Here is a 23,600-nt window from a genome sequence, read left to right as displayed (position 1 = left end):
ATCCTCCCATTTCACAATAATTCCCTCTCACTCGCGCAACAGAGTTATGATGCAACATGAAATAAAGCCTGGTTTAGGCGGCTGGCCCTGAATCCCGTGCTGGCTCCCGAGCGCTCCCATGCCTAAGGTTGCTCTGGCTTGGTGCCTTAGATCGTGCACTCTATTGACAGCTGCCCTTTTGCTTACAAATGAAACCGTCCCTAAATCAATAAGAAAAAAACCCCCCTTATTCTCCTCACCTGTTTAATGCCACGGCTGTGGGTTGCTGTAAGGTTTGTGAACAAGCTGATGTCTACAGGGAAAGCAGTAGGAAAAAGAACAGCTTCCTTAGCAGAGGGAGCGGGCGTTCTGGGTTTACATACGAGTCGCCTTCTGGGCATTTTGTTGGTTGGCTCTAGAAATTTGCTGGGTGGCTTGACAAGCAGGGGCTATTTTCTGGTGTACTTCTGCCTGACGCAGAGCCCCATCGCTTTAAATGGACTCTTGCAGCTTGACCGCACTTTTCAGCGAGGCACGTTTTGGAAAGAATCTGCATTTGGGGAATAAGCATTTCTCAAATCACTTTTATGATTCTTTTTTTTTTTTTTTAAACAAAAGGTCACTTCTTGCCTCCTTCCTCCAAACCCATACTTACCTCCCATCCTAATGGTTTTAAGGATTTGGGGTTTTAAGGGCAATAAAATTCTGTGATACAGAGGAAAGTGTGTGCATGGTCCTGTACAAAGGCAGTGGAATAGGGGTTAAAGTCACAGCCCAACCAAATCAAGCGCAGGTGCCCTGGGGTGGAAGAATTGTCTGGCTGCAGGGGGCTCACCTGGCCCTCAGCTGACAGCTTTAATGGTGTTTTTTTGTTGTGTGGCCCAGGCCCAAGTCACTGGATGAGTCCTATGGCTCAGAGTCCTAGCTGGAAGATGGAGGCCCCTTGTGAAGTTAGGGAAGTTCATGTGTGCGGTAGAAAAGCACCCAGGAGTTGAGATGCTTTGCACGTGTTTCTCATCGTGGCATACTTAATTGCTCAGACCACGGCTTTCATCTTCCTGGATGTGATGTGTGGAGGGACCTTTCCCCTGGGCATCAGTCCCAGAGGTCTGGGGAAGAGGGATGGCTGGGGAAGGCGCTAGCGGAGCACCCCCAGGTATCCCTAGTGGGAGGAGGACACTTCAGGAAGGCACACTGGAAAATGCAGACACGAAGCCAGGATGTTCCCATTTAATCTACCCTTCCTGTTTTCCCTGGAGGTACAGCCTGAAAAGATGCAAGTGTGGCAACATAGGAGGTCTCAGCCAGAGTAGGATATGGGAAAGGTGAGCCTTCATTCATAGGTGGGCACCCATCAATTCATATACACAGGCATCATCAAGACAGGTGTGCCCCGATCCTTCCTTCACGTGATATGTGATGCCCAACAAAAGCCTTCCTGCCAGCGCCCTGGCCATGCCATGGAGAGCCGCTGCCTTGCCTGTGCCTTGCCCAGCCACTCATGGCAGGCCTGGGATGAACTATTTCTGCTGATGGTCTCCCTGGTGGACTGGGATAACATGTGAGGTTCCCTTCCGAGTCAATGTCTGAGTTTTCTCTCGTGACCCTTCCCCAGCACGACGCGCGGAGGCTCCCGGTGCTGGCTCAGGGAGGAGTGAGTGCTGGCAGTAACTGTGGCTCTGCAGCTGGCTTGCCGGGTGGCCTTGGGCTGGTCACTTACCCCGCTCTGGGCCCTCTGCTCTCTCCCTTTTGCTGTCTTGCCCTGTTGTTGGTCAGCATTTTGAGGCATCCTTTCCTCTGGCCACGCACAGTGCTTGGCCGCTACTGAAACAACTAGCGGCACTTCTGCGGCACAAGGTCCCCTCCCTCCTCCTCCAACCGGCGCCGCAGTGGGTTGCATTGCTGGCATGCCATGGCCATGATTCAAAGCCTACTGATGACCCACATTTCCTTCTGCACCCAAGTTGTGTGACCCTCCTCAGACCAGCCGCTTTGACACGGTTTGGTTGCGGCTCTGGCGAATTAGATCTCAGCCCCTGTTGGCCTGACGCTGAAATCGGGACCTTCTCCCTGGAGGGTGTCTAAAAGCCACCGTGGCTAGCCCAGTCGCCTGTTGTGTTTGCCTGTGCACAGTTTCATTACCGGCACATTCTTCTTCTGAAACTGATGCATCGGTTTTAATTAGTTAGGTTTTCTCTTTCCATCTAGAGGAGCCTCCTGCCTTCAAAGACCGACTTTCAAACATTAACTCTTATAAATGTTTCCCCCTACATGTGAACCCCTCCCTATCCTGCCTTGTAAATTATGTTCAGTCCTTTACTTTTAGCAGGCAGGTACTTAGCGTGATAAATTCAGATTAGTGTCTCCTTAAGCGCGCACGTGTGTGTGTGTGTGTAAAGAAGGAGCAAAATAAAGTTGTATCGAGCCAAAAATTACAGCTCCAGCATCATAAATTGCTAAGAGAAAGCTCCATTTTTGGACTTTTCTTTCAACTAAATGAGATAATTCATGTAAAAGGGGGAAAAAATGGGGGGGACCTTCCCCCTCCCTGGAGCCCTTTGTCATGATGTTTGGCTGTGAAACTTCAAGGTTGCAGTGGGGTGGAGATCTCAGTTCTGGAGCAAGGGGAAAGAGATCTGGGAGGGTGGGGGTCATGGGGATGGGTGAGTGTTTTCATTTTGCCAGGGCCGTGGGAGGGACTCTAATGCGGGCTGTGACCCTATTTAATAAAATGCCTAGGGAAGCAAGGGGCCAGGAGGGGGGGCGAGAGGGAGACGCAGTGGCTGGGGCTGGCAGGAGACTGTCATGAGATGAAAGTTGCCCTTCGTCCATTCCTTTCCTCCCTCTCCTCTGTCAGCACTTTTTAATGTCAAGCCGTGCGAGTGGTTGGTGGGACTAGCTTCTGTCTCCACATGTGTATCTTTTGTGCTTTCCCCAGGACGGCAGCCCAATGAATTCATTGCTTGGGAGTGACTGGAGAGCGGTGTGGGTGGCCCTGCAGGCATCCTTTTCACCAGGACCTTGAGCAGAGCTTTTTTTTCAGGACTTTCTCTGAGGCAAAAGCTTGTCCCACCCTGCCACCCTCAAGTCCTAGACCACCCTGGGTCTAAAGCTGGTCTTACACAAGCTGTCGGAGACCAGTGTGGGCATCACACCATGAATGCTGTCCACGTGATAACGTGGTCCCTGTGCACTGGATTGGGAATTTGGGTGCCTCTGTGCTCCCTGCCACCCATCTGTTGGCAGGCACTGGGTCATCCGTCATGCAGTGCCTCAGTTTCCCTGCCTCTAAAATGGGGCTAATCATGATTGCCTCATTTGTAACGAACTTTGAGATGTACGAAAACTGCAAGGTAAGAAACTGTTGTTTTTATCAGTTGTAGTAATCTGTAGGTAGGCTAGTACCATACAACCCAAAAAAGCCCCTTAGTGAGGCGACTGGCCGTGCTGGGACCGTGGCCACACGGGTAGGTGGCCCTAGAGCAGCAAGTGTGGCATCAAGCACGTGTGGCATCAAGTTTTGCACATCTCTGCCGTGGCTGAGGACTCACTTGGCACGGCTGCAGCATGCTCTGCGCAGGCACCCGTGTGTGGGTCTAACCTGCACGCGCGGGCAGCAGCAGGTCCTGCTGTGGGGGTTTCTTCTGTGCGGCACCTCCTGCTGTGCGTGAGCTACCTTAGGGGGGTGCTGGGGGTGTGTGCGGGTGTATGTACCGGCTGGTGGAAGCCACTCTCAGCTGAAGAAGGGCTGTGGTTTTGATATCACCATCCCTTGTAAAAGCAGCATCAGGCATCCTGCTTTCCTATGTTCCAGGCGAGCACGGCCGCGTACCCCTCAGCACAAGCCCGCACCGCTGCGGCGTGTCACACGCATGTACTCTGGTGCGTGCGGGCAGTCTTAGGCTTACTCCAGAAGCTAAGGAGATGCAGGTTTGGGCTTCACATCTCTTTTCTGAGGCAGATTTCCTGTGTAGCCTTAGGACCTAGCTCAGCCCTGGCCCCTCTCTTTTTCCCAGTCCTGGCCAGAAGACATAGTACCAGACTATGACAGCAACATTTCCTACACTGGGAGATGATGCAGGTAGGCATCTATATGGTACCAGAAATGGTGACAGTGGTTCCATGTGTTTGGGATGGGCTGGCAGAGCGTGCAAATGGGCAGCAGGTATGCTGGCACCGCTGGTTTCCACATAGCTTGTGTGGCCTCACCTGGTAAACTTGTGCTGAGCCCCGGTGAGGGACTCTGGGTGTAGGCTCATTTTTGATTGCCCCATGGTATTTCAGAAGGCCCAGAGGGGCTCAGCCCTCATGGGTGAAGACAGTTCATCTTCGAGGTGGAGCTGGGCCACAGGATCCTCAAGTAAAGTGATTCTGCAGCTTAGCTGATGGCAGCTATCTGAATAAACCGTGGTCAGCCGATTGTGGTCATGAGCAAGAGCTGTGCTGTGTTCTGCAGTGGCAGATGAGGATACGTTTTGGCACTGACGAAAGCTCAGGTAACCCAGCCTAAGCGATTGCACCATATGTCATTTGTCCTCTTCCTCACCACAATAATGTTTAACCTCCCTCAACGTCAATGTCAACCATACTTGACATAAGGACAAAGCTCACCAAACTATTCTGCACCTATGAAATGTGTCAAAATTAATGATGGGGTAAAGAAGAGACGTTCACGTTAGTACCAGCAACGGATTACTCTGTTTGTCTCCTCTGCTGGCCAGCCAACACCTCCATGCCGAGTGGCCAAATAGCAGGTGGCTTGGAGTCAGTGACAGAACATAAGCTGAGGGTCCTTCTGGGGCAACAGGAGGCACTGGAGGACACGTTGTCCACTGCAGTATTGCAGTCGGGGTGGAGGGAGGGCAAAGGAATCAGGACACAAAGCCATCAGACACCAGGTTTCACTAGTTCTGCTGATCCCAGGACTTGCTTTGTCTTCCCTTTTATAGGTCTATGGAAAATCCTTCATCTGCTCTCCGGCCTAGCCATGGGGTTTGTTTCAATGAGACAACATAAAGGTGCAAATAATTTTCTACCTGGAAAGGTGCAGCTGGGAGGAAGGAGATAGGAGGGAGGGGAAGGGTCTGGGCTGGGCATCTCTTTGTCCCTGGTGTGGGGTGCCTGTGTGGGGGCCCACCTACGCATGCCAGGGATGGTTTGGGGTGGTCAGAGGTGCAGGTGTGTGTGCGCCTGGATGAGAGCCATTGCCACCTTGGCCATGCCGTGCTGGCGTGAAACACGGGCCGAGGGGGTGCTGCTTCTTTCTCGGGAGCGTAATGTGCGTGGGGTGGGGGGAGCTGGGCTGCCTCTCTGCAGCCAGTGGGCGCGCGCTGTGCTGTTTCACAGCGGTGCCTGTGTTTGGTGAGGAGCTTTGCCTGTCTTAAACACCTTTCGAATACATTGGGCACAGCTCATTGAATCCTTTAACAATCCAGCTCCTGTCTCCTCTCCCCCCTCGTCCCCACAGCCAGCGCCTTTTTTCAAGAGACAGCAAGGATGCAGGCTCCCTCCTGCCAATGCCCCACGCTCCTGTGGGCTCTGTCCCCACGCCTCCTGCCCAGGGGCTGTCCCCCCTCGCCAGCCCATTTCATAAAGCCACCTCTGAAAAGAGGATTTTGTTGCTGGCAAAAGGTTCCTTGCTGGTGAGGATTTTCCAGAACTCAGCAATTCCCAGGCCCTACCCCTGCATGGAGAGAGCTAGTTAATGGGCCATTAACCAGAGGAAGGGGGAACTCTCCAGTGGCTGCAAGCAACAATAACAACAAAACAACCCAAAAAAACCAAAGCATACCCAAGGAAAATGCACCAAACATCAGGAGAATTTTCAGGGAGAGAAGGGGGGAAAAAACCCCAAGCAAATCCAGAGAGACGTGATTGTAAAACCTTGGCTAAAAACCAAAGCCTTGGTAAAGTAATTGCCTTCTCTGGTGAAGAGGAGAGGGCTTTAGACTAGACTCACACAGCCGCAACAGCTCCTCTTCCCCTTGTCCTTGCCAGCCCCGTCCCAAAACGCTCGCCGCTGGACTGGGGAAACAGCGGGAGCACAGTGAGGGATGGTGCCTTGGGACCTCAGCGTTTGTGCCCAGGGTAGCAGCCTGGCTCTGGGAAAGGGAAGCGGGTACGCAGGAAGGTGAGCGAAGGAGCGGATACAGGCTCAGGGAGGCGGGTAGCCGGGGAGATGGTCCTCTCTGGGGAATGCGTGGGTATGTCATAGCTTGGGGGGTGGGATACTGGGTGAGCAGCGGGGCTGAGTGCGTGCAGCTAGTGACAATGGCCTTAACTCCTTAACGGCCTCCCCATTTCGTGGAGCTGTGTACCCAGTACCACAAAGGCCTTTGGGCAGGGAACAAGCACCCGCTTGGGAATTGGGCCCGTGTTGCTGTGCTGCGGCACGTGTCTCTATAGCGGGTGCTGGGGAGAAGAGCCTTCTGCAATAAGGCTGTGGAGTGCCTTGCGCAGGAGAGCCCCGCCGTGCCTCCAGCCTCCCGGCACTGCTGCAATGCAAACAATGCAAATCACGCTTTCCAGAACCGCATCCACAGTTTCACTGTTCTCATTGCAAATTCACTCGCTTTGCTCTCCGGCTAAATACTCTGCACCTGGAAACATGCACTTGAATGCCATTTTGGTGGTGCTGCTGGTTGGAAATCAATATTAATTTACTTGTGCGTGTAAATACAGAAACGTATTTATAAGTTTCAGATCAGTTGCAAACACATGCAAATTCTGTACATAAATTCTCACTCATTTATGTAATCTGTTCAGTAATATCATTAAAGAGAGCACATCTACTGCCTGACTAGAGCTACATTTGCAATGCGCTGAGATCAGCTGTGACTATTCACTTACCACACTCCCTTGCCCAGGCAGCTCCCAGCAGTGGGTGATGCTCTGGCTCCAGGTATCTTCTGCTCCTTTCCGGTGATGTGCTATTATTTTTATTAAGCTTTTTAAATTTTTTTTTTTTCCTTTTAAGCACCAGTAGGTTTGGTTCAGGATTTTGGGAAATCTGTGGTGTGTGGCATAGGGAAGGATACTGTGGTTTCCTTTGGACTGAAGACCTGCTGGGAAGTCACCTGTGATTGCAAACGCACTGGACTTGATCACATAATTGATATCTTCCAGCCTTGCATCCCTCCAGCTACAGATCACAAGAAGAGTAGGAAATATTTACAATTCTACAAAAAAGAAACATGGTCAAGCAAGACATCATTAAAATACACTCTTAACAAGACGTGGTGTGTGTATTTCTCAGAGATGTCACTTGAGAACTGCCCACTAAATTACTGCTCAGAGAAGTAACTCTGAGTGAAAGGAAAAATCGTCTGGTTAAACATATTGTATGTCAGTGCTGAGAAAATCATTAACATATATATGCTGTAGAGAAGAGAATTCACCAGCTAAAGTCTATCAATAAAGATATACCACATTTTTATGATGCTGGAATTAAAGAGACTTGATAGAAAAAATACCACATTTATTTTATTAAAAAATACGGTCTTGTCAAAGCTGTTTCCTTTCCAGGATAAATGAAACTCAGCCATATCAATATTACTGATTTTAAAGTGTCATTTTTAAGTTCAATGCTTTATTATTTGTAATTATTTAATACTTCCAGCAGATGTGAATTGGTCAAACCCTATTTCTCGGTAAGCTATTTTGACTATTGAAAATACTACGAAAGCAATCCTGAAAAAAGGCACCGAATTTTATAGGGACAGCAAAATATTCCTTAGTATTGCCACTTTTCACGCCAAAATGTTTCTGAAGAAGGATTTTGGTTCAATGAACAGGCCAGCATTAAAAGTTGTAAAATGAAGCACACAGGAAGGAAGATTCTTCCTTGTGTGTACCTAGGGTGGAAGAGAATGTCTGCTGTGTTGCATTATTTGATAGGTAATATAGGGTTATAGCAGCTGACAGAGTTTTGCCCCGGGGCAGAATTAAGGCTAAATACTCACTTTCAGCATTTTTATTTCCTGTTGCACAGGAGTCTGCGTTGCGTGAACACGAATTTTTTTGCATTTCTTTCCTAAACTGTTTTAAAAAAGGAAAAATGAAACAAAGGTGAACAGAAACAAATAAAACTCAAGATTAAGGGTGTGCCGATGGTGGCTGATCGCAAAAAAAAGGCACTAACAACCTCAACCAGCCCATAATAAGTCCAGATACTCGACCACGTATGTATGTTAATATATTCTGAGTGATTACTTAGCCCAGGGAGAGGTACCAACCCACCCTGCCTGCAGAAAGCCAGAGTTCTTTCTCATGGTAGCTTCGAGACTGAGTTCATCGTGTGTCTCCATAAAGGGCATATTGGTATTAAAATAACTGCCTTGCAGATATGTTTTATTGTGTGGTGGATACGTGAGATCTCTGTTGCGTACGTGCTGGCTCAGTTCTTCTGAGCTGGGGACGCGAATCGTCCTCCAAACCGCCCTTAGTTTTGAGGAGAACTGGGTGGCGATCGGGCTTGGACATCTCAGCTGACGGCAGCTCCCGCTGGAAAGCGTTGCTGCAGACGCACACGCACACCACAGGCAGGTTTTGCCCGCTGCCGTGTGGCTTCGGTGGGGAACCAGAGGGACACCGGGCTCGGGCAGGACAGTGGAGAGGTGTGGGCTGATCTTTGTTTGCTCGCACATCGCGTTGAGGCTGCAGAGCGCCCGCGCGTAGGTGGGGTGTGTGTCGGTTACACTCCGTACGCACGCGCTTGTTAGTGGGTAATCTGATGGCGCACATTCGCTGTGGCTTGTGCTGCTGAATGACTGCACGCAGGGGGCTGGGTATTAATTACACGCTTGAGAGACATGTGTCTGTATGTGTAACTGTGGTCCCAGGGAAGACCCTGGGTTTGTCGCCTGCTCCCTGTGTTCGTGCCGCTGCGGTGTGCGGCGCGGAGCCGCGACCCGCTCCCTGCGCCCTCAGCGGGTTTCGCAGACCTCACCGGTCAACCTCTGTGTGGGGTGGTGCTACACCCGGTGCAGGTGGGGCAGGTTTGCTGCCCACCGGGTGGGTTTTATCGGCTCTGCGTGTGCCTTCCTGAGCACAGCCCTGAGACTACAGCCAGCCGCTGAACTCCGGTGGTAACAAACAGCCCCATTAATGCAGTGTCACAGATTTCATTAGGGCGTCAGTCCCAACCAACGTGGCCATAAATCAGGGAGATGGTACAAGGGCTTGCGGGCCCTGGTTTCAAGGGCCACATAGCCAGAGACTCATAACGCTCAAGAGGAAATGATCATGAATATTATTTAAAAAAATCAGAAATGTATATTAGAAAATCTCTGAGCTTATCAGATGGAGTGAGGTTGGGTAATAGCTGTTATTTATACTGCTTGTGCAGAGTGATAAAGTGGTGCTTTATGACCTGTGGTTTATCACTTAGAATAAGAGTCATGTGACTCCATTAAGGTTCCTTCTGTAGAAATGAAAAAGGGTAAATTAATGTGTTTTTTTTATTGTTAAATATTTGCACTCTCCTAAACCCAGTTTTTATTTTCTCTACTTAAGAAGTAGCGTATAAGCACAAATAAGTTTAAGTTTTGATTGATGGAGAGGTGGGGTGAAAACTCCCTTTGTGTCAAAGGCTCTCTGGAGTGAGCCAGCCTCCCACCCGCTAATGTCTATCAGCGGGGCCGGGTTCAGAGAGGAGGGAAAGGCAACACAGTCAGCACAGTTACACCCAAAAAGCTGCTCCCCGCGGCCTCTCCGACCCGTCGCCTGCTTGAGGAACGTACTGTGGTCCTGCTGCCACCTCAGACCTCATTGCTGCTCTGGGAAGGGAGAGGGGGATCCGTGGAGACCGGGGGTGGAAGCAACCCTGGGCGCCCTGAGCAATGAGAAGGAGGAGCTGCTGGCTGAGGTGAGGTGCTCCCAGGAGAGCACAGGCTCTGCCCAAGCAAAGAGGAATGGGATCCACAGAATCACAGACTCACAGAATGGCGGGGGTTGGCAGGGACCTCGGGAGCTCACCCCGTCCCACCCCTGCTGGAGCAGGCACCCCCAGAGCAGGGGCACAGGGCCGCGTCCAGGCGGGGGGTGAATGTCTCCAGGGAAGGGACCCCACAGCCTCTCTGGGCAGCCTGTGCCCCTGCTCTGGCACCCGCACAGGGAAGGGGTTTGTCCTCATGTTCAGGTGGAGCTTCCCGTGTTCCAGCTTGTGCCCGTGGCCCCTTGGCCTGGCGTTGGGCACCACTGAAAAGAGCCCAGCCCCATCCCCCTGACACCCACCCTTCACGTATTTATAAGCACTGATGAGATCCCCCCTCAGCCTTCTCTTCTCCAGGCTGAACAAGCCCAGGTCTCTCAGCCTTTCCTCACCAGGGAGATGCTCCAGCCCCTGATCCCCTTGGCAGCTCTGCGCTGGCCTTGCTCCAGCAGCTCCCTGCCCTTCTTGGACTGGGGTGCCCAGAACTGGACGCAGCCCCCTAGATGTGGCCTCACTGGGGCAGAGCAGAGGGGGAGGAGAACCTCCCTCGCCCTGCTGCCCACAGTCCACATTCCTCAATTATGTCTTGAAGTCAGCACTAGAAACTGTCCCTACAGACATCCTTACGGGCCCTGCCATGGCAATGAGCTCCATGGAGAGCCATGGACAATCTGGTAGGACAATGCAGTCGCTGGAACCTGAATGGGAGAGCAGAATCACAGCAGTGTTATTCAGGAGGCTCTACCATTCCTGTGGGCATATGCCCCACGAGACCTGTGAGCTGCAGCCGCCAGAAAGGCAGTGGGCACACACAGAGCTGGGGGAGTGACCAGGTGCCCTGGGGCACAGGAAAGCACAAGGAGACCAGCAGACTCCAAGGAGATGCTGGGCTGCCACAGGAGTCACACCCAGACTTCCCTTAGGGCTTCTGCTTTAGTCTGAGATGCTCACAGGTGTGGTTTCAGGAGAGGAGCAAGACCGAGCTGCTCAGGAGGAAAGCGTGATAGCAGGCAGATGCTGCCAAGGGCTTTGCCGAGTGACAGTGATGGAGACACTGCTCTGTCATCTCCGGTGACTCCTGTGTTCACAGCTGCGCACCACCTACGTGGTGCTTTAGGGCACCTGAAGGGTCTTTCAGCTTCCTACGGGCCTCCTTTAGCAAGGTGGTGGGTGTGGGTCAGCAGAGGCGTGGAAGTAGAGTTAGGTTATTAACAGCACCTTTACGGCCCCAACGTTACAAGATCAGAGCACACTGTGTAGCTCATTATGGGACTCTGCAGTGAAAAACAGCGTGCTCCAGAGTGGCAGGAGCCCAATGCCTGAATTCATCTGTATGTGACTCAGTTTTCCTGCGAATAAAGTGGGGTTTACCGTGTTCACCATCATCAGAACACATCTGGCAAGGACGATTTAAAAAAAATCTGTGGAGATAAAAAGGACTGCAAGGTTGCTAAATTTTTTGATAGTATTTCCTCTCTCAACATCTGAACATTTTTCTGGTTTGAAGAACAAAAGTATTTTTGACTTCTCAGAACTGGAGGAAAAAAAAAAGATTCAGTAAACTAAAAAAAAGCAAGGTAGAAATGTGAGAAAATTGTTGGCACATTTTGCCGTCTCTCTTCCCTTATATTTTGAAAGAGTGAGTTTGAATATTTGGTGTTTGTTTTAAAATTCCAGTCTTTAAGCTGCTTTGAAGCGTGAGAGGGGTGGCGGGCCACATATCGCAGGCGCACAAAGGAATCTCTGCCACTGCTGGGAGCCGTGCTGAAGCGGGGTTTCGATTTGGGTGCCTTCAGAAAGCCCCTCACCCCTCCTCTTCCCTGCACACACCTCCACATTCATGGATTGACCCCGCCGCAGCGCCTGGACGCCGGCGGGACCCTCGGTCCCCAGGGGCAGCGTGGTGCCCGCGGCGCTGTACGTGCCCGCGACAGAGGGGTAGCCCTTCCCTGGCCAGGCCCCAGGGCCCGCTTCGTGCCAGGCGTTGTCTGGTACTGCAGGAGCCACCGCCACAAAACAAAAGAAGGGAAGGGGAAACCAGTGACAGCTTGGGAAAAGAAAACAATAGCCAAACCCAAAATAAAAAGAGGAAGATAAACAGATTTTTTTTTTTTTTTTTAATCTCTTGCTGGTTATGTTTTCTGTAATGGTAAAGCCTTCTGAAGCTGGCAGTCAAGTCTGTAGCCTTAAGGACAGTTGCTACAGCTCTTCCTCAGACTCAGTTTCAACTTGGGGTCCTGTTATGTTAAGAGCAGAGTGTCTCACAGTCACAGAACAGATCAGGTTGGAAAAGACCCTGGGAGGGGTCGAGGCTAGCCTCCGGCTAAAGCAGGGTCAACTCCCAGATCAGACACGGTAAGAAGCCACTCTTCTCTCCAAGAGCAGGAGCAGTCTAAAGCAGGCAGAAGGGGCTTTGAGGGCACACACAAAATCAAAGGCACAACAGGCAGGAGGCTGGGGTCTCTGTCTCCTTCTGGCCAGTAGATGCCAGTCCCCCCAGGGACTCTGCATTCAAACTGCGCTCCGCAGCCAGATGTGCCCCTAGAGCTGTTCAGCCCATCTTGTGTACTCTGCCCAGTGATTGGGGTGGCTTTTCTTTCCAGATGAGGATTTGGGCACGGGTGGTGGCTTTCAAGTGACCTTGTATGTAGGCAGAATTCAGCCTGATGCCTAGCTCTCTCAGCGTATTGCCTGTGTGTTCCTCATAGTCATTTCCCATCATGGCTACGTGCTAATTGTCTCTAGGGGTAGTGAGGAGAAGGCTTATTAATCTGTGCACTCAGGAAAGGTTGTAAATCACCGTGTGTTTCCAGCGATAAAATTGGCTAAATAAATTAAAATAAGCACTAATGACCCAAACAGAGCTCTGATGTAGTGGGAGTGGGCTGGGGCATATAGCTGTGTTTGGGTACAGGGTACACTTCAATCATATACTTTCTTCCTACCGACAGCATCCTTGGATATCTCCAGCCATAGTTCCTTTACCCCAGCCGGCGTGCTCCAGTGCATCACTGGTATTGCATGCTGGTATCTCCCCTCTGCTGCAACGGTGGCCTTACCTTGTTAGCCCAGATTTTCTATTCCCTTTGCTTTTCAGTCCAGCAGAGCTTGGAGTTAATTCATCCTTTTTCTCTGGCACTTCTTAACAAACCCAGCGAACTTTTCTTTAATGCAGCTATGCTAAACAGCATTGAAGCCAACAGAGATGGATATACATTAACATCAGCACAGCTGTCCTTTTAGATATTAGTGTAAAAAGTCTGTTGAGAAAGATTTCACACAGTAAATAAAAAGGCAGGTTTGCAAACAGCCTGTCTGGTGATGAACAGCCAGGGTGGAAAAGTCACCCCATAGTCCTGTTTTCCAACAACCTCTTTCATCTGGGAGGCCTGCAAAATCCTTCACCGACTATTCATCAAGTGCCGCTGAAATGTCTGATCTAGCTCTCTAGAGAAGATGTTGGTACCAGACAGTTCTATGTTTTCTATGCTGTAAGTGTCCCTACATGAAACCTTCTGAGAATATCCTCCAACGTTTTCTGGGATGATTAAATACTACTCTGTTTTGCCTCAACATCTAGCTTCAGCCTCTTGATATTAAGCAGAAAGGGCTCATTTTGTACCCACCGATATAAGAGCTGCTTCTCAAACCAGCAGCAGTCTGTTGCTCCTTAGGATCGCTCCCCTGCTTGTGGATGGACTTTGCTGCCTTCCTTGGAGACCATGCCTCTCAAAAGAGATCATAAGGAAAGGAATTCCCTTGGTATGATCCTCGCAGAGGATGCGCTGAATCGGTGTATCCCTCAGCCCCTGTAAGCTCACCAACTGTCTGCTTTTTTCCTAGAAAAAGTGGGTCTCTGGGCTTTTCCTCGCCAGCAGGCGCTGAAGGAACGCTTCTGCTGTAGGCGGCCACAGAGTGTGCACGAACATCAACAGCAGAACTGTGTGAAAGTGAGGAAGGTGAGGTGCTGCCACGTGAAGTCAGGGTTGTGAGCAGAGGCTCCAGGGTTGTCTGTTCCCAGGAGCAGTTCAGGCAAAATCCTTCTTTTGTTTCCTCCTGGGTGGATTTGGTGCTTCTAGACATCTCAGCTGGAGAGTCAAGGCACTGGATCCAAGGGTGGCAGTGCCTGTGCTCCCTTGGCTGCCTGGCCGGAACCACAGATTTCCTCGGGAGCCGAGTCCAGCAGCATAACTAGGCATTGATTCAAACTGCCTGCAAGGAGCTCACTAAACCATGGGTGCCTCTATTTACCGTGAAGGAGGAGAGCACCAGCTGCCCACCAGCCTCAGTCTGGACTTGTGCAGCACCTCAAAAATAACGCAATTTGCCTTGTTTCTGTTGCCTGAGTCCCATGGGCCTGAACTCGCTGGTTTGTATTTGCATCTTATAAACATAAGAACTGCTAAGAAAAGTGTTTTCAAAGTGGTCAAAACAATCAGTTATGTGTTTCCTTCATTTATGCTTTTTTTGTGAAAAGCATACAAATGGATACCACCAGCCCAACCGATCTCAGAAGTCTGAAGAGCTTTTATTCCACCTGGTATCACCACTGCACCAGTCCAGGGCAGACACCAGCTCACTCTCTTGGGCCTTATTAGAGCTGCTTTCCGTGTTTCCATATGGCAAGTCGGCTCACTATTTCTTCTTGAAAACACAAAACTTTCTGTAAACAATTGTCCCCTTCGGATTTTTTTTCCCATATACTTTACTCAAAATATCTTCTCTTTTCATTCACTGTATTAAATTTTTTAATTTTCACCTGTTGTCATTCTTGCCCCTTTTCCTATTCCCAGTCATTTTCAAAATCAGTAGTGCTGAAGGACAGTGAAGAGAAACAGAAGAGATTATCCCCCTAAAACAAAAAATAAATATCTGTTCAGAAACCCAGGAAACACAACCAGCAAGGAGAGCTTTGAGCTTGCTGTTTTGCTCAGAAAATTGTCAGTTCCTTTTGCACCGAGTGCTGGGCCGGATTCTTCTCCGGCAGAGTGCAGCCAAGAATTACAAAGCGAGTCAACAGACAGTGGAACTGAGTTCATCTGAAAAGTAGCCAGAAAAAACCTTGGTCTGTGTTCGAAGTGTCCATTTTTAGAAGGAAATTTGCTTAGGCAGAGGAATACCAGCATATTCAGGGTGAGTGACTCTGTGTGTGTGCATGTGTGTTTTGGATCTCAGCACAAGGAAGGGGTGTCTTGCCACCCCCAGGGGTCGGGAATAGTGCATGCATGGGGAGGACCTATTATATTATTTTTCTTCCACCTTAATGAACTCCTCTCATGTCCACCTCTGATCAGTGGAGTATGACAGAGGGTGATTGAAGGCCAGTCTCCCAGGAAATGAAGTTTGTTCACACAGCCCAAGTATGCTGGCCCTACTGCTGCCTGCCTCTGATTTATAGGACCGAAAATTCCTTCCTCCGGTAACAATAACGCTCTTAAACTCCAGACCCCTCTCCCTCACAGAACCTCCAGACAGGGCAGCCCAAGCCCAGGAGAGACGGGAGGCACCCAGCAAATATATCCATCAACACAACTCGGGTTTCAAAGGAATACGAGACCCCACAGGGTTAGGCTCACAGAGGCGGGGAGCGGAGGAGTTGGGCAACCACCCTGCAGCACCTCCTCCTGGGAAGGGGCAGCAGCAGGAGTGACTATGCCCCAGAAAGGGGCAGGAGCCGCAGCGTCTCCTATGAGCCAGAGGGCACAGAGAGCCCAGGGTGTGTTCTCGGGGGAAATTTGGGCCCTCTGGCCGATGCTTGATTCTGGGGCTGGGAACGAGTCTGCTCTGAGGTCTCCTAACGCCAGAGGTTTCTTCCTGCAACATCTCCTCTGGAGTGGCACTGCTGGCCAGGGAGCAATCCAAACACTTCGTCTGTCTTTTGCGTTGTGCCTGGTTTTCAGAGAAGATTTCCTGCGAGCTCAGCGCGTTTTGTAGCACTTAAAGGCAGCAGCGGATGGCTGTGACTGCTGCTTCTGCAGCACCGCGGCTCCCACCCGGCACCGGGCTCATGGTGAGAGGCCACCGCGGGAAAGCGCCACACCTCCCCACTTCATCTCAGGAAACGTCCTCGCTAGAGCACGGCGGGGCCCTGAGGCGCGGCACGCAGCGCTGTCCAAGGGTGCAAGGCACGCTGGCGTGCCACTGGAGGTTTTGCCCTGACCGTCTAGCGGGGCTGGTCAGCGGCACATGCCTTGGCCAGGCACTGCCTGAGAGTCCGAACCATTTCCCAGCCAGGGAGCCCGTAGTGAATTAAACAGTGGGGAAGATCTGGAGGCACATAGTTTCCAGGCTTTGTCTTATTTAGTAACAAAGACATGGATGTACAGCGTGGCTACCAGGGCAGCCTCTGAGCTGGCAAGACCCGCACACATACATGCACACTCTTTGGAGTCGGGGCGCCATGTTCCAGCTTAATATTACTCTCAGAATTTTGGGTCAAGGGGAGAAAAAGAGCTTGAGCTCTTTTTCAACAGGACAGATGCGGTTGCCAAATTGTAAGGCAAGTCCTGGCAAGAAACAAGTTCATTCTGTAACTTTTTTTTTTTATCATTTACTTATTAACAGCGCTCTCTGGCTCTCACCTGAAGCTGCTGACCTGTTCCCCCTAGACAGGGCAATTAGCAGGGAGACAATGATCTGCAGAGGGCAAGGAGCAGCCTGCGGTGGGGTGGGGGCAGAGGTGGGGAAAGGCTGCAGGAGGCCGAGGGTCACAGAGGAAAGAGATATTTATGGCCCCAAGAGGGAGGATTCAGTAAAAGGCCATCTAGCTTGACTTGACTTCCACTTGACCTACCCCTTCTGGGAGATACTGGTGTACCTCCCTGCCCCCATGGGCTTCCTGTGTCCCCAGTGGCTGGGTGCAGGGATAGACTGACGAAGGTGACAGTGAGCAGAGGAGAATGTGGTGGGCCGTGTGCCAGCTCTGCTAAACCTGTAAGGTGGCAATCTAAGTGGGAAGGAAGCGATCTTGCCGATGTCTTGCAGCCTTCTCCACCTAGCCCCAATAACTGCTTCTGGACAGAGAGATTGGAAAGCTCTTTGCTCTGCCCATGGAAAGGCTCCGTTTCCCCTCCCAGTCTTTGCTGTGGTTATTTCAACAGAAGGTCTGTGGGACAGTAACTCTGTGTTCATGCTGGTAGCTAGCACAGAGGGCTCTGATCTGTATCTCACACTCTTCCGTGCTTACCGCAGTGCAAGTAATTGCTTGACAAAGAGAAAGAGCAGGTTACTTATTTCTTTTTACTTACTTTATCGTACTTACTCACAAGCTTATACACGTGTGTCTGACCTCCAAACCTGGGCCAGCCCCTTGACGTTCTGCTACAGACACTGTTTTGGAACATACCCCTTGTAAATTATGAAACTTTGCATATTTCTGTCCTTCAGGCCACCTTCCCTTCTTTGCTGGAACCTGCTGAGACTGGTCACAACCATGGGGGGCTTCCCAGGCTGGCACCTTGGCAAGAAATGACCTTCGTGGTGTAACTGAGTGACAACGTGTAAGAATCACCGTTCCTCTAAATAACTGCCTGCAGAGAGAAGGGTTAAAGGCATGATATTAAGTTAGTTAACCATGTTAAATTGCATTTAAAAAGGAAGCTGGTAATTCCTCATATACCTTTTGATAAAAAATTGACCTTTTTTAAAATGAAAGGCATTTCCATGGAGCAATCCTGTGAGATGTCAAATGTTTTGGCCCTGATCTAGCTAGACACTTAACCATGCACTTAATTTCTTAAGCTACTCATGTGCTTAAATATTTTGCTGGATCAAGTCCAGAGCTCTCAGCTTTCTGTGTGGTGTCAAAGGACCAGGTCTGCGTTTGCAGGAGCGTTGCTGAACTCAGCCTTTAATGATTTCAATCATCACACAGAAACCATTTGCCATTAATGTACTATCCAACAAAAAACTTAAACTTCCTTGGGGTTTCTTTCTTAGGTGTGTGTTTTCTGATGGTGCTGTATCAGACAGGTTTACTTGTCCGAGTATTTGTGAAACGAGGCACTTGTAAGTAAAATTTAGTGGGAGGTAATAGAAAATTATTTTGTTCTCAAAATTCCAGGATTGTTACCCAAGACCTGACTTTAAAAGTGACCAAAGACCCACAGGGAAAGACAGTCAAAGCTGACAAAGATAGATTGAATCATTCACAGAAATGACTTAGAAAATAATTTCAAACACCAGATGGGGAGGAATCACCAGCTGATGGCAGACAACCGGTGAGCAGAGAAAGAGACCAAGTTCTTGAGCAGAGTAGTTCTCTTCAGATGGCTGGGTTCAATAAGAAAGATTAAAAAATGAACCTGACCATTAATAAAAAGAGAAGCAGACTGGCTGAGTTTCACTGGTCCTACTGAAGGGAGTACAAAGAACAAGAAACAAGCAGCACTAGGTGAGAAAAGGTGAGTCTCATTTCTAATCTTTTGTGTTGTAATTATGGTATTAAATGTGCGAGAGCAAAGTGAACGGCTGAGATGGCATAACTAGAAAGAATTTGTGGAAGAGAGCTGAGCAGAAACAGGCTCTGTCAAAGCCAAGAAGGATGCATGCCAACGTTGTTTCTCTTGGCATAGGTCAAAAAGCAGACTGTGTGACAAGAAAGAAATTGGAGAAGACTGAGATAATGCCCAATTAGATCATGCAGTTCACCTCCCTGGGGCCCATGACAGACTGGTAAGGAATTCTTCTGTTGGGGAGGGAAAACTAAGTTGTCAGAAATTCAAAAAACTTTCTTTTTACCTTCCCCCAAAAAACTTAAAACAAAACCCCACTGAAAAAATGTCATTTCACTCCCTGCTGACTACCTTACAAGAAAAAAATTCAGACATCAACTGTGAAAATGCTCAGTAAGTCAATGCTCCAATTTCCTGCTACAACAAAATTTTGGGAAGACCTAATCATGCCTCTTGTTATCACTGAAATCCTTCTCAGTCATGTGTAATCCTGAGCCCCATTGCATCAGGGCGTCACAGACGTGTTAGAGATGTTCCTGGCAGTGCACAGCCAGAGCAGAGCCCGACTCACCAGTGCCTGGGTTAGCTGGGATGAGCCATTTGCCCCACAAAAATGAGTGGTTTCATTCTTGTGGCTCCTTTTTGTACATGTTTTTACAACTGCCAGGAACTCTTGCAGCTCTGGCGGGAGGCTGACCACGTCTGTAGTTGCTTTCAGGCGAGTTGTGAGCCTGCCTCAATTCTGAGAAGGCTTTGGGGCATTATTATCATTCTCCTGGGCCCAGAAGTCAAGATGCTTAGGCCACCTCTAACTGAGAGCCTGACGGGCTGGGCTATACTTGGCAAGAGACTTCTGTATGTGGACAGTAGGAGGGATGCGAGCATCATCTGAGCATGTGCCAAATTTAGTCTGTGGTGAGGCTGTACTGTGAGCTGGCAGCAGGGCCAAGAATGAAAACGTGATTCCCCAATCCCTGTGATATCTATTGTATCACAACATCTGCTCAGGCTCTTCTGGCACCAAAATATTCCCTGTTGCCTTTTTCCTCAGTGAAATCTTCAAAAGCTTTAAATACTGAAGACTCCTTGTGGGTTTTGCTGCCAGGAAGTTTCTCTCTTAATTTTATTGTACTTCATGTTTAACAGAAGTCCCTCATGTTATCCTACCATCCTACCTAACCTTGTTTTTGTTATTATCTTCCACCTAAGCTTCCAGGTTTGTCTCCATCTTTAGCAATGTTTTTAACAGTCCTGGGACCTGGGACTGAAATTCTGCTCTGTGATGTGCTGGTGGGAATGTTAATCCAGCTTACAGTGACAATCAGAATTATGATTTATTTTGGAAAATGCTGACTACGAAGTATTTCCTCAGCATTACTGTATTTCCTTATTGTCCTTTGTAATAGGGTGAGCTGAAGACACCTGCTGCAGGGAGGGACTGGCTTGTACATATGTGGATCTCCCCTCGGAAGAGGAGCGGTCCTGCTCCTCGTTCCACTCTGTCGGTGGGCTAATGAGTGCCGGCACCACTAGCAGTAGCTACAGTAAGACGGGCGGATTTGAACGTGAGCTGGTCAGACATTAGATAGCATGTGCAACTGGAGGGACAACGCTGGGGTTTGTGACTGCATCTTCAGGACAGAAGGAAGCAGAAGGGAGAGGAGCAAAATCACCTCGAGAGAGGCAGCATTGCACGTTCATTAGGGGGTGGTTGCAGCTGACTGATCTTGGGCTCATCCTTCCAGCTAAGCGTTGAGCAGAGCTCCGCAGGCGTGGGAACGGCCGCCCTCTGGGCTGGAGACCTCGGTGCCTCCTGCGTGTGTGGGACCAGAGGGGTGGATGGCAGAGGGGGCTGCTCTGACATTTCCTCTCCCAGCGAGGAGGGACCCTGTCCTTGCGAGGCTGTGGAAGGCCAGCTCAGCCCTGCGTGACCAACTACAACTGCCACTCCAGCGTCCTTTCCCCCCGGGTGCTGCGTTCATTAGCTGCGAGGCCTTAGTTTTATGGGAACCCTCCCACCCGGCTTCCTCCTGGCTTAATGACAGGCCCATTAAAGAGAAGCCAATAAAGCCGCAGTGCAAGAACAGCACGAGGGCCGGCTGCCTGCCCGTCTTCTTCATACACGAGCCAGGTCTAGAGGCAGGAGGAGGCAGAGACACCCCCGAGTTACGCAGAGGTGACCCCTGAGAGCAGGGAGAGCCCACAGCTTGCAGGCCAGTTTTCATGCCCCACTTTGGGGCTCTTTTACATAAACTTTTCCCAGTGTGGGGTTGGGTGCCTTTTTTTTTTTTTTTTTTTGTCTCTGAGGAGGGAGGAACAAGGTCTTTTAATGAGGGGAGGATTAACAGGCCATAAGACTCAGCCCTGAAAGAGCTGTCGGTCTGTGGGGCCGCTCAGCAGGACCCAGGGTAATTGGATTGGATCCTGAAGAGCACCTTGAATCGGTTCTGAGGCGGCCGCGGCGGGTTGCTCCAGAGGGGGCCGGGGGCCAGGGAGGAGGGGAGCGTGTGGCTCTTTAGAGAAGCCAGAGCCAAGATGGGGGATCAGCCGGCTCATTAAGGGATTAGAGTGTTTGTTCTTCTCAAGACTTTTGTTGCTAAAACACTTTGCGCAGCATTTTCTGGAGCCTGGGGAGCTTAAAGAGCTTGTCAGAGCCCTGCTCTTGTCCCCACACAGGACCAGAGACGCTCCTTCCTCTGGCCTTTCTGCCGATGCCAACAGTAGCTATTGCTTGCGGCAGCTCCGCTCTCCCAGCTCTTCCCAGCCCTGGTCATAGCGCTTCTGTCTCCCGTGGGTTTTGCGGTAAAGGGGGAGGATGACAAAGAGGATGAAGCAAAAGAAGCACATCAGGAGGGAGTCCTTTGACAGTGAGGGACGCTCTAACACAGGCTTTTTCCTTAGTATTGGTTGCACGGGCAGAGAAGGACTTTGCACGTTCTGTGATGCCTTCTGCAACCTTTTACATCCCCATGGGCTCTGTGCTTGGTCTCCAGCACTTGTGGTAGCGAATTCAGGGCACAAACTTCTCTAATTTGTGTATCTGGCCTTCATATGAACGTTGTGGCTAGAAATTATTGCATAGACTAATTTGCTTACCAGCATCATCTGAAATGGGCTGGTTGTTGAGATGTGGTGCCAGAAGAGACTGGACAGGGAAGGAATGGTGTAGTGAGACCTTGCCTGAGGGCACCTCTGGCCAAGAAGCTCGGTCCTCCTCTGGTCTGTGGGGAGAAACTAAAAGCTCTGAAGTCCAAATCAAGAAGCACTCAGATAGTGTGGACTATTACGAGAAGATGTCAATGGCGTATGTGGCAAAAGCTCTGTCATCATTAGTTCATCCATCCTCGTGGCACACACAGAGTTCTCATCCAACTATCCTTTCCCTGAGCTGCCCTGAGGCATGGCTATGGGCATGGACAACCCCTGTCCGGGCTGGCCAGGGGTGGAAATCTGGAGCCACTGGCAAGAGCAAAGTGCAGGGGAGGTAGTAGAGGGGCTATGCAGTACTGGGGATTATCCTGTTTTAGGGTGGTGTTGGTGAGTGAGCACCAACCATTTCTCACATGGGTAGCAACACTCACGGCACAAGGGCAATGCCTTGGGAATCCTCTCTCCTGTCCATGAGGTGGGTACATTGGCGGGACCTAAGAGTTCTCCTGTAAGTTCCTTACAAGGACACTTGGAGGCTGAGCCCACTGGGTTGGAGGTTCACTCCTGTGTCCTGCCGGCACAGGCTTTGGCTGGTGAACACACAGTTCACACCCAGAGCTTCAGCCCACAGCAGGCAGTTGGGTGCTGACGCACTGCCTTTCCACACAGACCAGGATGCAGCCCCTTCACACTGAATCCCAGAATCCCAGGTTGGAAGGGACCTCAGGGATCATCTAGTCCAGCCTTTCTGGGAAGAGCCCAGCCTAGACAAGATGGCCCAGCACCCTGTCCAGCCGACTCTTGAAGGTGCCCAACGCGGCCGAGGCAACCCCTTCCCTGGGGAGATTATTCCAGTGGTGGATGTCCTCACTGTGAAAAATGTCCCTCTGGTGTCCAATTGGAATCTCCCCAAGAGCAACTTGTGTCCATCCCCCGTGTCCTCTCCATGGGACTCTGTGTAAAAAGGGAGTCTCCATCTCCTTTGTAGCTGCCCCTTAAGTCCTGGTACATGGCGGTGAGATCCCCTCTGAGCCTCCTTTTCTCAAGGCTGAACAAACCCAGCTCTCCCAGCCTGTCCTCGTATGGCAGCTTCCCAGCCCTCTGATCATCTTGGTGGCCCTTCTCTGGACCCCTTCCAGCCTGGCCACATCCTTTTTGTATAGAGGGGACCAGAACTGTACACAGCGCTCCAGGTGTGGCCTGACAAGCGCTGAGTAGAGCGGGATGATGACTTCTTTCTCTCTGCTGGCGATGCCCTTTTTGATGCGACCCAGCATCCTGTTGGCCTTCTTGGCCGCAGGGTGGCTGGCTGCAGGCACAGGGTGTTAGCTTTGGAGTGAATTTGGCCTCCACCTTTAGAGAAGTCTGGGGGCTGGGCAACGGGGAATTTGACCGGTTGTGTGGAGCAGCAAACGGGAGTTCAGCAGGACCTCTCCAGCTCCCAGTGTAAGTTGCACTCCCACCTCCTGCCTCTGCTGAGCAGGAGTTTCTGCTGGGAAGTGTGTAGATGGCGGGGACAAGGGGAGAGACAGGCAAGAAGGGGAGGGGTGGGGGGAGAGTGTTACAGGGAAAATAAATGAGACTCCCCTGAAATTAATTGTTTGAAGGGAGTGCCCCACTCGGCTGTGAATTCTGAAATGATTATTGGATTTGCAGGCAGACAGGGAACAGAACGGGTCAGGTGCACGATTAATATCTTATTGATAGCGGATTAAGAGAGCGAGATCAAATCTTTAACTGAGTGGAGATGCAGTTTATCAATTTGTCACAAAAAATGTAGCAATCAGAAGTGGAGAACATCAGGGGCGGCTTGTGGATCGATCCGTGTCAGTGCCTCACAGCGTGGCTCCACGAGGAGGCTGGCTTCCCCCCAGGTTCCCAGAGAGCTGGAAGAGACTGGTTTGGTGCTGGCCATGCTGAGAACGGTGGTCCCGGGGACAGCCAGACCTCCAGCTGCAGGGGCACCACCTGGAGAGCTGCAGGCAGGTGATGTCACGCTCCATGGATGACGCATGGCACCGCTCTGCTGTGGGGGTGCCAGCCAAGCAGTGGTGCCTGGGGAGCGCTGGCTTCCCAAGGTGGTGTTA

General features: G+C 50.6%; 1 long non-coding RNA gene across 1 annotated transcript in view; it reads left to right on the top strand.

The window, feature by feature from the left end:
* Positions 1 to 23,600, top strand: part of LOC142063601 (uncharacterized) — a 41,492-nt gene that overhangs the window by 3,208 nt on the left and 14,684 nt on the right. The window contains exons 2-4 of the long non-coding RNA XR_012662812.1: positions 17,297 to 17,409; positions 18,178 to 18,312; positions 18,484 to 18,583. This is a non-coding gene — a long non-coding RNA (uncharacterized LOC142063601). The remainder of the gene's footprint in view (positions 1 to 17,296; positions 17,410 to 18,177; positions 18,313 to 18,483; positions 18,584 to 23,600) is intronic.

Source organism: Phalacrocorax aristotelis, chromosome 12 (genome assembly GCF_949628215.1).
Source record: "Phalacrocorax aristotelis chromosome 12, bGulAri2.1, whole genome shotgun sequence".
Classification (NCBI taxonomy): domain Eukaryota; kingdom Metazoa; phylum Chordata; class Aves; order Suliformes; family Phalacrocoracidae; genus Phalacrocorax; species Phalacrocorax aristotelis.
This window is presented reverse-complemented; position numbering and strand designations above follow the sequence as displayed.